Source organism: Equus przewalskii, chromosome 11, assembly GCF_037783145.1.
Source record: "Equus przewalskii isolate Varuska chromosome 11, EquPr2, whole genome shotgun sequence".
NCBI lineage: Eukaryota > Metazoa > Chordata > Mammalia > Perissodactyla > Equidae > Equus > Equus przewalskii.
The window spans coordinates 8,589,487-8,604,615 of record NC_091841.1 but is presented as its reverse complement, the minus strand read 5'-3'; the positions used below and the strand labels follow the sequence as shown (position 1 = coordinate 8,604,615).

General features: G+C 43.6%; 1 protein-coding gene across 3 annotated transcripts in view; it reads right to left on the bottom strand.

Moving 5' to 3' along the window:
• The window catches only part of HSD17B12 (hydroxysteroid 17-beta dehydrogenase 12), a 270,866-nt gene that overhangs the window by 229,069 nt on the left and 26,668 nt on the right, over window positions 1-15,129 (bottom strand). For all 3 annotated transcript variants that reach the window (XM_070564861.1, XM_070564862.1, XM_070564860.1), the window contains one exon: window positions 11,584-11,697. The gene's annotated coding sequence lies outside the window, so the exon portion shown is untranslated. The remainder of the gene's footprint in view (window positions 1-11,583; window positions 11,698-15,129) is intronic.

Here is a 15,129-nt window from a genome sequence, read left to right as displayed (position 1 = left end):
CCCACCCCATGAACTCCCATCAGAATTAAGCATCCCTTCCTTTCAGTGCCACGGCAATTTCTTTTGACCTGTAGTTAGACTTAATTCATTTTGCTTTGTATTAGTTGCTGTTTAAATCTGTCTTGATTTAAATCTGTCCTTATAGGTAGCAAGCGAATGAACATTAATTGAACAACTACTGTGGGTGCCAGGCACTGTCACAGACATCATCTAATCTATCCTCCTGTCACTGATATGTAGCAGGGTGTGCACACATTTCAGGTGTTCAGAAATATTTGTCCTATTACTCTAGAAAGAGAAGGGGAACTGTTGGATTTCTGAGCTTCAGCAAGGAGGTCACTAAAATATGTCTCCTTTGGGGGACTTAATGAAAGAATTGAGAAAAAAAGGTAGACTGATCAACTCGGAGGGCATAGAAAAAGGGTGATAAAAATAGAGTCTTTGCTAAGTCTATCTTCAAAAATGCCCTAGCCAGAAAACAACACCATCTTTTTTCTGCTTGTTTTTCTTTGCCCCACCCAGGAACTCAGCACCCCATCTCTGTTCTGCTCAGAGACAGACCTCATCAGCCTAGATGGCTATAACCCCAGACCAGTCAATAATTCTGTGTGGGTTTTACGCAAGATGGTGCCTCTCATTCTTCCTCAGTTTTCCCTTGTGTAAAATGGGGAGTTTGGGCTGGATAACCACAAGGGTCCCAACCAGCTCTATAAAATTCTAAGATTCTATGTTGAATGAGTATGTACAAGATGACTTGAGAATTGGCTCATTCTTCAGGCCAATCTGCAAAACAAAAACATGGAAGATTAGGTAAACGGGGCAATAGATTTCTCTGTCTGCCTCTTTCCGTGTTTGCATGTATGTGTGTGCTCTGTGAATGTTTTCTCTGTGTGTGCACTGGGGGAAGAGGTGGAACGCTGTCAATCCATGAAAGTATATTTTCAAGAATTTTCAAATTTATTCAAATGAATACCTAAATAGTAAAAACATTGCTCGGTTACTCCCTACCTGGGGTTACAATTTTTGTTAATAGGAAACTAAGGAAGGTTTATTTTAAATACATTCATTTTACAGTTGAAGATCACTTTAAAAATCCACACACCTATAGAACTCAATGATTAACATTATCAAGTAAGTTCTCTGTGTTTGCATCTAACATCCGACTAATTATCCAGGAGGATCTTCTGTTGAATAAATGAATGAACAAATCAACAGTGTGGCATCAACTTCTGCAGAGGGAAGAGGGAGCATGTAACAATTGATTTTAGTCAGATAATCAATGAAAGCTTATCATTCTCTGCTTAATAACTGGTTGATATGAATTCAACTATTGTTTTCAAACCCATCAATTCGACTGGACTAAACCTCCTCCTCGGACAGGTTTGGGTGAAAAGACGCAGCTCATACACCAAGCATGTGCATGTACACATAGCAATAGAAACCAGAGAACCTCCAGGCTGATTTGGGTGGAGACCACCACGGATCCCCTAGGACACGCGGAGTCCTTGGCCCCCCTCTGCTGTCACAGAAAACCGGGAATAGACAGGGGTTTCAGCCCTGCTGGGTCAGGGTCAGATTCACACCTCTGTTTATGTCGGATGTTGACTTTGTGCACTTCTGATATTTCACCAAGACTGTTTTACCCAAAGCCACGTAATAATGGGTCCCGAATGTAGAAATACCACAGGGGTCCTAATAAAAAGGCTCTGACTATATTAGGACTATTAGTTTGCTATAAGTAAAAGTATTTGCTCTGTAGGAAAAAAAGTCTTAAAAAAATAGGAAAAAAAAAGGGAGACAAAAACATTTTTTTTTGATAGGTACTTTTTTTTGGTGCGGGTAGGGACAGAGTGATGTGCAATTCTGAAGAAAAAGAAAATATGTAAAAAGAAAAGGGGAAAAAAACCACAGTGACTAAGGTACTCCACAGGGTAAAATATATTTTTAATGAAAACATAGGAAGAACAGAGGGCTTTTCTAGAGCAAGGACATTCCAGCTAAACAGTCAGTTTACCAGCTCTGATAACGCCAAACTCAGCCAATTGACAAGGAGGGGCACAGTTTTGAGATCAGTGTTGTCAAATCAACACAATTTTTAAAAAAGAAAAGAAAAAAGAAAAACAAATCAGTTAATAAAATTTTAAGCAAAAAATTCAATAGAATATTTTTAAGATTCAACTTTCTTCTACATTTTAGTATCTTTTAGGAGTATTCTTTTCACTATATTTGAATGCCTTCCTAAAATCAAATATGTATTTTATTTACTGAAGATTGCCCCCGAAAGAACATTTCCCTCCAAATCTATATTTTCAATGTATTAGTAAAACAGATTCAACCTTTTTGTTTATTTTTAGAGAAATTACTAGCATTTTTTTTCCTGAAAGAACCTTCTCAAAAGTCGTATTTTTTTATTAAACATATTTAAAAGTGATTACTACTTGTTCAAGGATTGTGTCATTATGGAGTAATTAAGATTTTTACAAGTTAAACATTTTTATGACTCAGAAAGCTCTTAATCCAGAAGCAGAGTGAGGGACGAACTGACCTTTTCCCCTTTCAATCCTGTTTCTAGTTTGGAGAAAAGAAATCTCTTTCAGAAAATACTGATTTCTATATTTACCAAAATATGATGGCAAATTTAACAGCAGTCAAGTTTTAAATAAGCTTGATATATCAATTAAAAAAAACCTTCTTATGTATAAATTTTGGGTTTATGGAAAAAGAGAGGGGCACAGAGAAGCATTTCATTTGATATTTATCCTATGTGTTTAAATCTACCTCCAATACTCCTCCAAGTTTAATTTCCTATGGTCAGATTTTTTCTTTCCTTTTTCTTTTTATAGTTTACCTTTTCTTCCTCTAATTATCCTGCTATATATGTTATTTTCTTTTTTGCTTATTAGCAGTATTTTTAATAATAAAACCATCAGTAAACAGTGATGGTTACAGCAATGTTGAAGGTTATAATTATATTACCTATTGCTTTCCTGCTAAGGATCTCAGACTAGTTTACAGAGAGAAAATAAAATCAGTGCTGTTTCTCTTTTCACAAGATTTAGAAATTTGACAATTGTAATTTTTTTTTACATGATCCTGATGCTAAACCATTCTAGATAGTGCCTTTCCTATATCAGTGCTGGGATTTCCCCATATTCAAGGTTGGAGATTAAAATTTTATTTATTTAAAGATGTTCTGATTTCGCCTTGTCAGACACTGACAACTGCACAGTTCCATAATCAGTCTTTTTAAAGAGGCAAAAAGGGTTCTAAGGCTTAATTCAGAGTGCAGGGTAATCTACTTTTAAAGAAAAGGCTATCCTATGTTAAAAATAATGTCAATATTTAGTTCATTTATGTGGTAGACTCCACTTTAATTTTAAATGGAATTTAAAGGAGTTCCTATCTCCTAGTATACTGGTTGGCCTAAGCCAGCATGAGACTCTGTTATAACATCAGAGCACCTTCAGATACAAACGGTTAAGTTCTACCTTCCGGGGGAGAAAGATGGGTTGGCGTTTTTGCCTGTAATAGTAGATATAAATGTGCGCACACGCATGTACAAACAAAAATGCCACAATGAAATTAACAACATGTGGATGGATGTCGAGCATACAGTTTCAGGGTTTTGATGATATCACTGAACTCAGATGTTGGAATAAGTTCCCTATACTTCTTTTCATCCCCTCCAAGTCACTTCCTAGCTGGTGACATAATCTTAGCCTCTAAGAGTGCGTGACATCAAAAATATAATTCTGACCCCCTTGAAGAGAAAGAATTAACAGGTATCAACTTCTCTTCCTGACTACCATAAACCATCCATTTAAAAAAACCCAGCTCTATCAGCCATATTTTTTCCCATAAGGGTGCATATTAACAGGCAATAGGGAGAATGGAAAAAGACTTGTGTATACGGAAAGATTGTCCCAATGTTGTCCCTGTCTGCCTGGAAAATGGCCGTGGGAAGGAGGTGAGCAATTGCTCGAGGAGTGCATCATTGTAATTATCCCACATCTCATCTTCTCTTTTCTATGGCAGACACAGTACACTTAAATGCAACAGGTTGGTGATCACGATGCAGGGTATGAGAAACAATTAAAGATTTGTGAAATTTTTGAAAAAAATTTAATCTGGAGCAATTCTGTGTCCTGGGTTTTTATACTTTTTTTTTGATATATGATTTTAAAAATTATAATCATTTCTGGAAATATCCATAAACTTTATTTAATTCTGTAATTTGACTCCTCAAGCAACTGTCAGAATCTACTACTTTAACTTATTATAAGGCTCTCTTACATTAAAAAAAACCACAATAAAAATATTCTTGCCAAAAAGCAAAACAGTAAATAAATAACAGTCCTCACTTAGTGTCAAGTATAATCCTTTTATAAGTATAAATATTATAAATAAAACAACCTATTTTGATGTGTTATATTAAGATCTATAAATTTTAGAATCTTTGAGTGTATCCAGAAAGGAATAATAGAGATGAAAGCGACCTCATGCTAAAACATAAACTCTTAAAATTTATGTTGGTAAAAAAAAAAAGGCTCTCAGTTTAAAATTGTATCTGGAAAAGTATTTTGACTAAAAATTATATTTCTAACTTAAAAAAGATTAACTCAAAAAGAAGTCTTATTTTCAAATTAAGGAATGAATTTATAAATAGAAGAAAGTGGCACACCTCCCCAAAATAAGCATATTAATGAATTATCACATATCTCTCTGTGGAAAGTTATATTTCTTTTGCGCCACATGAAAAATTAATGTTCTATATTCATAAATAAAATATCTTCTTAGATATTTGAGCTGTGGTTAAATAATGATCTTTACTGGGATAAATTGTCTTTAGTGTTGTATGAGTTGACAATACAGAAAACAAACAAAAGAAACACAAATTTCACGTTAAATCTCAGATAAGCTGAGAGGTAGCTGACTAAGAAACAAGATTTTCAATCACAAGATGAAAAAAAAATGGATAGTTTATTTTTAAAAGGTTTCCCTTCCTTTTTCTGAGAGAAAAAGATTTTTCTTTTCTCTCAGAATTCTAAAGCAGCATTAAAAAACAAATTCAAAAGCTAACAGCTAATCCCCCAAAAAGCAATAAGCTCATATTTGTATTTTTAAAATATCATTTGTTTGTTATTTGAAGAGATAGCAACTGTTTTTATGACCGCTTCATATTTAAATGCAAATATGTCTTGTGTAAAACTATCTGAAAGAGTTTTTCTCTGGACAAACTTCCTAAAGGGTAACTTCAAGAGGGAAATATCTATGAATCGGAGGATTTTATAAGCCTGAAAATATATGAAAAGACTAAATTAATGTTACAGCCTAAAATGTTTTCTTTACATTCTAATTTTAATTCTTTAACATTTTAATGAGCAAATTTTAATTCAGGAAACTGTCTATCAATAAAAACTCTTTTTCCTTTTAAAATTTTATTATAAATGACAGCTTCTGTGCTCCGTTACCTATATATATTTTAAAATTAAAAAAGAAAGTCAGGCATAAGGAGATTCACGAAGGAGGAAATTATATTCCTCTTTTATTTAAATACTATTTCATTAAACGTGAGGTTAAGGTTCAGAGGTGGTGGAGGTCTAAAGGGTAAAGTTTGGAGGGCTATCTATAACTCACTCTTTCTTTTCATTAAGTTGAAGGCTGCAGATTTACATCCTGCCCTTAGTCAGCTGAGAATCATGGAATTTTCCAGACAGTTTCAGTCTGGCTCATGGAACCCCTCTAGCAAGTAAGATTTCTACCCTTTTTCTTATCCCTGACCCCAAGCTCTTGCAACAAATTCAGAGTGAAGGCGCCCCCTTAATTAAAAATAATAATAATAATAATAATAATAATAATTCACTTCCCCTTGAAATCAATAGTGAAACTATTTCTTTATTTGATTTTTTTTCTACTAACCTAAGATCAGGGCCTTAAAGATGAGTTGGCCCTGGGGATCATGACTCCCTTACAGGGTTAATCGAAGTAACGTGCCTGTTGAGGTAGGACAGGCCAGCATGGTGTAAGGCGTTGCAGCTTGAACGACCAGCTCTCCATAGAGGCCGGGAGGCCCTGAGACGTTCCCTCATGCTGTCCCCATTTGTTCAGCTCCAGACCCCTTCCCAGCCCATTCACAACGTCTGGAAAATCTTGGTAAGACCCGGACACTCCCTGACTTCAGCCTCATCTCCCACCTCACGACTCCTGGTGTCTATACCTTCCCATTTTCTTCTCCTATTTCAACTCTTCCCACTAGTCTAGGACAATATTTAGTTCTGGGTCTGCAGGGACCTGTCTTAACAATAACAGTTAAGATCAGTTGCATACATACCACCTGCCTGAAGTATGTACTGTGTGTTTCCTGACATTTCATTTCAGCTTCCCAACATCCTTATGAAATAGGTACTTGAGTATCCCCATTTCGCAGAGGAGGAAACTGACTCGAAGAAAGAACTTGCTCAAGTGCATGCAGAACTGGGGAGTAACTCTAGGTGCCACTGGCCTCAAAGCCCACGGCTCTTGACCATTAGGCTTTACTGCTTCCTCCAGCTACGCTGCCTTTATCCTCCCCGTAAAAGGCTTCAAAGAAGAGACAGCGAGGACCCATGTGTTGACGGCGTCTGACGTGTCCCTTGAACTTTTTGTTATAATTTTTTAAAAAAAGAAAGAGGAAAAAAGTCACTGAGTAGAAGCAATGGGTAGGCTCTGGGTTAAAATGTAGAAAGGTCTGTGGAGAAAGCTCCAGTTTCTATGAAAATTAAATAAAATAACTAAAAACCAAAAACATCCTGTCCTTTCTCTTTGGAATGGTCTCAGAAGTGCTTGACAGGTTCGGGGGTACAAATGGTGGCCCTGGCCCTCTTTTGCTGGTGTTATCGAGAAATTTAGAGACCACATCAGATTGTTTTCAGAGTCACCCCTGCAGTTTTCAGCCAAGACTTAAAAGAAGTGCCTGATAGGTTAAGTGGATTAAAGGGAGGAGAGCAAAGATCGTTTTTCGGAGGGGGGGTGGTCAGAAGAGACAAAAAGATTTATAAGACAGTGAAAAGTGAAGCTAGAAGAAAGAATGAACAAAGATAAAATATGGGTGAAAAGGAAAGAGAAAACATCACTTATGACAGCAAACAGTATTATCTATTCTTGTCCTCTTTTTCCTTTACTCCTTTCCTTTGTGGGAATCTCTTAAACTGAAAATTTAGGACTAGATATGAGCTGAAAGTAACAGGTGAATGGCAAGTATCCTGGGTGAATTGCTTTTTCTCCCTGATCAAAAAGTTAAAAAAAAAAAAGTATAAAGAGAGTTATATGCAAAAACAATTGTGATTAAATTCAATAGATTTTAAAAAGAACTTGAAAGGAAGGAATTAAAGAGAAATTAAACTACAGAGAGATAATCTTCGTGTAGGGACGCATAAAGGAGAGAAAAAGATTTTCCTATCCGCCCTTCTGATTTGCTCCCAACGGAATAATCCTGGGCACTGGCAGGCTATAGGGCAAATGGACAGATGCTTCCAGAAAAGATTATCTTTTATCTGTCACTCGGGAAACAGCTCAGGTCCTATGACTGCTGACTCTATGATCTAAGCCTTGTATGCCATTGCTATATGTGTCAGGCAGGAAAAAACTGTAATATTAATAATAAGAAGAGAAACTAACAATTACTGAGCACTGACCAGGTATGAAGCACTTTACATACATAATCTCACTTAATTCTCTCCAGAACTTTATGGCTGTGATTATCCCCATTTTACAGATGAGGAAATTGAGACAATGAAAAGGACCAGTTGGTAATTAGATGGATTTTTCTGTACTTAACCTCAGCAGCAGCGAGCTTCGGCTTTCTTGCTTAAGTAGAAATTCACACACTTCACCCTCTCTTCCCACAGTCTAACACAAGGTCCTTACAAGTTAAGATCCTAATGTAGACCTTTCACTTCCGGGGTCATCTTCCAGCAGGGACTTCCACTGGCTGATCCCCCTGCTAGTGTTGCATAATACCATCTAGCCCTTCCCGAAAGTCAAGTTTGCATCAGTATCTGAGCAGTACTAAAGTCAGTAAAAGCCCTTTGGCCTAAGTGACAAAGCTCAGCCTTCCTCATTGCAAGGAGTTCTGAGGGTGCTGAGGGAAGGCAGGAAGGAGGCTCTGAGACACTTGGAACAAGGACGAAACCTTCGCACACTGACCTCTCCGTGTCCACTCTGGGCCTTAAAGACTCCCAACTTCTCCCTCACTGAAGACCTCAGCAGAATTGCCAGCCATAAAGCCCCTTGCTGTGCTATGAAGAAGCAGTCTATAAACCCAACAGAGCCCCCCAACCTTGGCCCGTCTACCAACCTATTAATCCAATAAATGGACTGTTTCTTTCATTCTCAAGGAATCCTTGTCCTGTCTAGCTCTGATTTCCCTGGTGATCAAAAGCACCAGAGGAAATCCATCTTTGCTACTAGTCCTCACACTGGGATCTTAGACTGTCCAGCTCCAGCGCCAACCTCGCCTCCTTCCACCAAATCACCAGACTTTGCCAAGAGCACTTAGCCTAAAAGATGGGTTGTCACTTTGAAATCCTGCAGGACTGGGCTAGGTGTGGTCATTAAAACTTCCCATCGGCTTCTGACCCGCAGCCCCATGCCTGCTTTGTCCTTCAATTACTGATTTTCTGGTCAGCATTTATTTTAGGCAGTTGCAGTATGAGCTAAGTTCCAAATATTCTTTCTCCAAAAAAAGGGGACCAAAAATCATGATAAAAATGCAAGCGAGGGCTACTAGGAAAAGAAAAAATGGGGAGCAGCTAAAAATCAAGATTTAACGATGCAACCTAAACTGCAAACCTTAATATTGTAAAACTGTAATTAGTTAAAGACACTAGATGAAATACATTTTAATTTGGGGTCCATGGAGCCTAGGGGGGGTCAGGAACTCCCTGAAATTGTATGTAAAATATCGGTGTTTTTCTTTTATTTTTCCCTTTTTTTTTTGCTTGTTTTGTTTTTCTGGGAAGAAAGTCCATAGCTTCATTAGGTTATCAAAGAGAGAAAAATTTATTTATATCTCCAATGCCTAGAAGAAGGGCTGATACATAGAAGGACATCAATAAACATTTGCTGAACAAACATCCAACGTTTGTTGAATAAATGAATGAATGAAGGGGGTCTGAGTTCTAAAGCGCTGGATTCTACAGACGGAGAAATGGAGGCCTCGAAAGGTCATAAACCTAAGTGGTCAGGACCTCATAGAATTAGCTCTTTTAATTCTCTCCACAGCTAGTCAGTCTTCTTGTTTTCCTCTTTAACCTAATTGTGTCTTTCACTCCATTTCACTTTTCTCCCTCCCAATCCCTTTCTTTTCAAGCAGAGAATTGCATCTTGTTTCCTAGGTAAAAAGTTGCCTCTAAGAGCATGTCCTGAAGATGAGGTGGGGGAGCAGACAGTGGGGAGAGTCGATGAAAAAGGCCGCCGGGATAATTCGTGTGTGATGGCACACACATACCATCCCTGTGTGCTGAGGACGTAATTAATACGGCATCGAAATGGCTGCCGTTGATGGAAATATGTAAAGCTGAAATTGTGGCATTAGATGGAGGGGTAGCAGAAAATCTTAAACTAACCAGGCCAAGCAGCTGTCTGATGAGCAGGTGACCTGCAGCATTCCAAGAGATATCTGGGGCCAGAATCAAATGGACCCCTGCTTGGTTTGAAAGCTCCTCTTGAGGGTCTTCCTTGCTTGTAAAGTAATGAGGGGATCCTGGGAGAATTCAGACTGGGCTTTATTATCCTCCTAACAGTTCACAATCAAGACCAGCAGGCAAGGTGGAAGAGACTCAAACTGCCACCCAGAGGAGAGAAATAAGGGAGAGGGGCCTAGGTCTCATGGAGCGGCTTCAGCTAGGAGATTGGGAGAGAGACCAATACTCGGATTCTATGACACAGCAGATTTCTTGTGCTGACGACTTCCTCAGCAGACAGAGACCAACGTGGAGGCTCTGAGGTCTCGGCCACGTAAGAGGAGAGAAGAGAGCCCTGCCCAAACTAGGGATGCCCCTGGAATGCTAATCACCAGCAGAAGAAACTTTCGGTAAACTCTCCTTTGAACCTTGGCATCCTAAATGCAAGTCATTTTGGAAAGGAATCTGTTACAACGTCCTGGATTGTAGTTATCGATTATCTGTATTATTTGTAGTGCTAGGAAATATTTACTGAAAAAGAAAGATCCCGGAGTAGACAATAAACAACCTGGGTTTGAGTCCCAGCTGTGTGACTTTGGTAAAATCACTTAACCTATCGGAACCTCTGTTTCTTGACATAAAAAATTGGTCTCTATATCATCTACAGCTCTTTCCAGCTTTTGCAGGCTACATATTATATCTAAGTTTGAGGTTTAACCCATCAACAGATTTTTCAAACGTGATTAGAAGAGGTTACCCTACAGGCAAGAAAACCCCACTGCTCATATTATTTTCTTAGATTTCTCTACAACACAACTGAAATATCAATTAAAGGGGAGGGGAGAGGGAGATATTAACCTCTTGGAATGAACAACAATGCTATTGCTCTAAGACAGATGCTGCAAACTTCAGATGCTTATATTCAAAAGGAGAATTTAAAAGAAGTTACGTCCAGTCAATGGTTTGAAGACCTCGCCCTTGCTTTCCATGGTGGGATGATAGAGGATTCCAGTTAATTTATTTATTATCTGAGCTCCACTCTCAAAATGTAAACATTTCACCAAACCTATGTCACAGTCATTTAATTAATATACCAGATGGGTCCGCTTGTAAGGATCTGCAGGTCTTCCACATAACGTGCTTCTGTTCTGCCACGAGCCTCAAGTCTCCCTCTAAGACTTCTGGCAGCTTCCTACGTTTTGCTCACATGCATCCAAGGATTAGCCAGGTAGCTCGGTTGCTCCCTTCATCACAAAGCTCACAGCCCTGGGCTTTCAAAATTCTCTGCCAAGCTCTGAACTGACTTCCCCAATAAGAATCACAGTATCACTCTGAGGCTCAGAAAGCAGCTAAACAAATCTCTGTAGCCAAGGAGTTTGCTGGTGAATAGGAAAAGTAAATGTATTTAGAGTTTAATGCCTGATCCTTCAAAAGAAAAATCAATAACCTCAAACTCTTCCTACCTAGCCTATGTTGAACTCCAGTTAAGGAGACGTAACTCAACGTTTTGGTTTCCTCAGAGAAACCGAGCACACCAAACGACCTCTCGAGGCTCCACCACCTCTGGGCCCAGAGAGGCCTGAAACAGCCCCGGAAGCAGGGGTGCAGAGGGAACTGTGGGCCCAATGAGTGAGGCCTGTGCCCTCAGTACTAGGGGTTCAGAAGTCCCCAAACTTCCAGGCCAAAGTCCTGCTAGGGGATAAGACAGGAAGAGAGGGTCTGCCTCGTGGAGCACTGTGCCCTCCCTTATGACCTCTATCACGGGTGCCTTTCTTTGCCAAAAGCTCAGCCATCAAGGACAGTCCCCAAGCACTGGATCCCTGGCTTCCCTGTGTCTCATTACCAAGTGAGGAGAGAGTACGGAGGCCCCTTGCGTCTGCCCAGGCCAAGGGGCCGGGGGCTGAGGCATCTCTGCACTTACCTGGGACTCCAGGGCTCACCGGTAAAGACTCTTCAGCTCCTGTGGTCTCTGAGACCCCCTCCTGCAGTGGCCACCCTCATGCAGAGCTCCAGCTGTTAAGACAGGTTTGACCACCTGAAAGGGCAAAAAGATGGGGAAGGTTACTCTGCTGGCTCCGGAGAAGAATGGGAGAGGTTGGGGGCTGGGACATTTCATAGGTCATTTCAAGGAGTGGGGAGGCTGAAGGGAAGGAAAAGGGCAGAGGAGCCAAAAGCCACAAGGCAGAGGTGCTGATGCAAGAGGAGAGCTTTTCAGAGATGCCAACAGTTTGAGAAGTCTCGGGACAGAGACGGTCTCGGTCTGAGATTGCAGCAAATGTGCCCAGTACCTTTGACTCAATCCCTTCTTTTGTCTCCAGCCTAACACAGGTAAGGCAGAGGGACTCAAAGCAACCACAGGTCTTGGAAAGAGGACAGAAGGGGCCAAAGACCCAGACACACGGAGGGAATCTGGCTCTAGCCTCGGGTAGGGGAGTAGAGGCAGAGGGGAGCAGTGCAGATGCAGAGCAGCCAGACGTGGGCCTGAGAGTGAGAGCATGCAGAACCCCCTAGCCGGGTCCAGCCACTAGGGGGCAGGTAGCGGGGAGGGGGCTTCGTGGCGCCTTCGCCCCTTCCTTAGCTCCAGAGCCGAGCCCTGGTCTCAATTTTCTAACACAAGCAAAAGTTAAGCTAGTTGACTGGGCTCGAGGGACTAAGTTTCCCCAGCGGCTTCCTGGACACTTCCCCCTCCCCAGGGAGAAGCAGACTGGGTGAGAAAGGGTCTTGAGCTGCTGCCCTCTTCCCGACAGGGGCTCCAGAGGTTGGCATCAGATCCAAGTGCCTGGAAGTTTCCATCAGGCCCCTGGCTTACTAGATGACGTGGCTTTTTTCAAGAGAGGTGTGCATTAGCAGTTTGAGGGTTCAAAGAGATCCACCCCTCCCCCCACCCCCGCCGCCCTCCCTCCTCAGCAAAGGCAAGGTGGGGAGAAAGGGGGAGATCAGCTCGCACTGGCCTCAGGCTGACGCAACCTCCCTAAGGAGGAAAGGAAACACGCACCCAAAGCCACAGATTTTCACTTATTGTGAAGGGAAAGGGGAGGGGGTCCTTTTCTCTGATCCCATCCGGAATGAGACACCCTCTCCGCAAGCCCCCCGGCCCAGATCAAAAGTGAGAGGCCAGCCCCGGGCATGCGGCCGCCCCAGCAGCTGGGCTGCAGCAGGAGTAGCTCCAAGGCAGCAACAGTTGTCTGGCTGAGGCGAGGCGAGGCAAGGACTCGCTCTGGAGCGCACGACGCCGGCTTCGGCCGGGCGCTCCCGGGCTCTGAAGTCTCAGCCCCAAACCTAGCCTCTGTGGGAGAAGTGAGGGGACTAGGGACGCAGGAACCCCGAGCCGCCTGCGCTCCGGTGGCTCAACCCTTTCTGTGCAAATTCACTTCTCTCAGGTCACCTCCCTCCCCAATGTGGTGGAGGCTAAGGCTTTTGGAGAGAGGAGAGCTTTCTGGCTGGGGAGAGGAGGGGGATGTAAGAAGCAAAAGACAAAAGAGGAGCTGAAGGGACACAGGGTGAAGCTATTTTTAATCTAATGTGGCTCGTCTGCGTCTCACTCCGCGAAGCAATCGCTCCACAGACGGCCCCAGGTGAGAGGCAGGGAGGAACCCCCCCAGGGCTTTTGCTTTTGCTCCATTCTCCTTTGCAGATCTTAGGGACCCTTTTACTCTTTCAGCAAAAGCAATCAGGGAGGGGAAATCTCCTTTATCTGGGGAGAAGGACTCTGATTTATCCCCAGAACGTGGAGTCCTCGCCTTCGGTGCCTTCTCGCAGGCTGCGTTAGAACAGATTGACTCTGTCCAGCATTCTCGGACTCCGTAGCCCTTTCCTTATTCCGGAGAGGGTCGAGGCTGGGCGTTCAGCTAACCGAGACTGGAATGATGGTGGGCGTTTAGCTTGCTGGAAGAACGGTGTTTGGGGTGCGGGGGTAATTCAGGCCCTCCCCGAAAATGGGAAGCTTCGTAGCCCTCGGGTCTTGGACTGTCGGATCCCTAGACTCATCCTCTATCCGTGTTCATCCCTCTGGGCACCCGTGTGTGTCTGTGTGTCCTTCTGGTCTAGTCCCTAAGGGCGTCTAGCAGTGTTTCTAGCTAGCGAAGGGCACGGGGCGCAGAGCGTGGTGAAGGCCTGATTTGTGCACTTGTAACCGAAGTGATCACTACTGCAAGGAGTGCAAGGGGAGTACAGGGACCCACAGACAATCCCCAATCCTGCAGCTCTGCCTGCCTGCCCAGGACGGGGCTCCTGGAGAGGCCAGGACCGGGCTGCCTGCTGCTTCTGCCTAGCTGCTGAGTCGGGCGCAATTGCCTTTCTCCAGAGCTCCTTCTCTTCGGGGGTTTCCCCAGTTTTCGCCAGTTTTATCCCCTTCCGAGGTACTTAGTTTTGAAAAAGACGAGATAGGGGAGACCCGAGGCTGCAAAACGCCCCAAATTAGGTTGGAAGCAGGTGCGGGGGGAAGAAGAGACTCCGGGGAGCGGGCGGTGCCTGGGTGTTTTCCCTCTTTTTCGGGGCTACCCAATTCACGGCGGCTCGCCTCCCCTCCGGGTCCCCCGCGCTAGGACAGAGGATGCTGAGGCCTCCTGCCCCTCCCTCAAGGGCTTCCCCACCCCCATATTGCAGACTTGGAGCATTAGGGTCAAGAATGACCAGAAAATGTCCTAAACTGATTTATATTCCAGGTACTGATTTGGCCCTAAGACCAGATCCTTTTTTTTTTTTGCAGCGTGTGAATGGGCTTATTGGGGGTGTGGGCGGGGGCTGGGGGGGAAGACACAACTTCTGTAAACTTTTATTGTATTTTAGCTTCTTCCCAGTTCTCCGAAAACACTCGCACACCGCCTGTTCCAATTCCCCCTGTGATACAAAGTCGATTTAAAAGTTGGGGGCGGGGGACTCGAGCAGAGGACAGGCAGGGGACCAAAGCCTCAGGGAGCGCGGGAAGGACGGGAGGGAAAGGACTGATGCTTCCGTGGAAAACGGGGAAAGGGCTGGGAAAGGCTCGGCTCGAGCCTCTTCGGGAAGGCGCGGGCTTCGGCGATCGCTCGTGGCTGCCGTCTTCTCGACGAGCGCGCCCTCCGCGAATGCTTTTTGGGGTAAGGGCTTCCGGCTATTGAGTTATGTACAGCAAGCCCAGACCGCAAAAAGATTCGCGAAGGGCAGAGTCTGTCGGCTTCTTCAGTCCGCTGCAGCCGCCGCCTTCAGCCCAGGATGTCTCCGAACCCCGGAGCCGAGCCGGCTGGGTCTCCCCAGCGCGCTCCAACGCGGCTCAGCCTTCCCACCTCGCGCGCCGCCCGCCCCTCCCCGCGCCCCCCAACCCATGCCTCCATTTCTCTACACCGTCCGCGATCCCCCAACTCAGCCCGCACAGCCGCAAGCGAGGTGTGTGAAGGGCGAGAAGAGGGGCGCAGAGGGGGACTAGGGATCACGGCGCCCAGCCTCCACCCCTCTCCCGTAGCCCCAGCACCCTGAGCCTCCCCGCCTA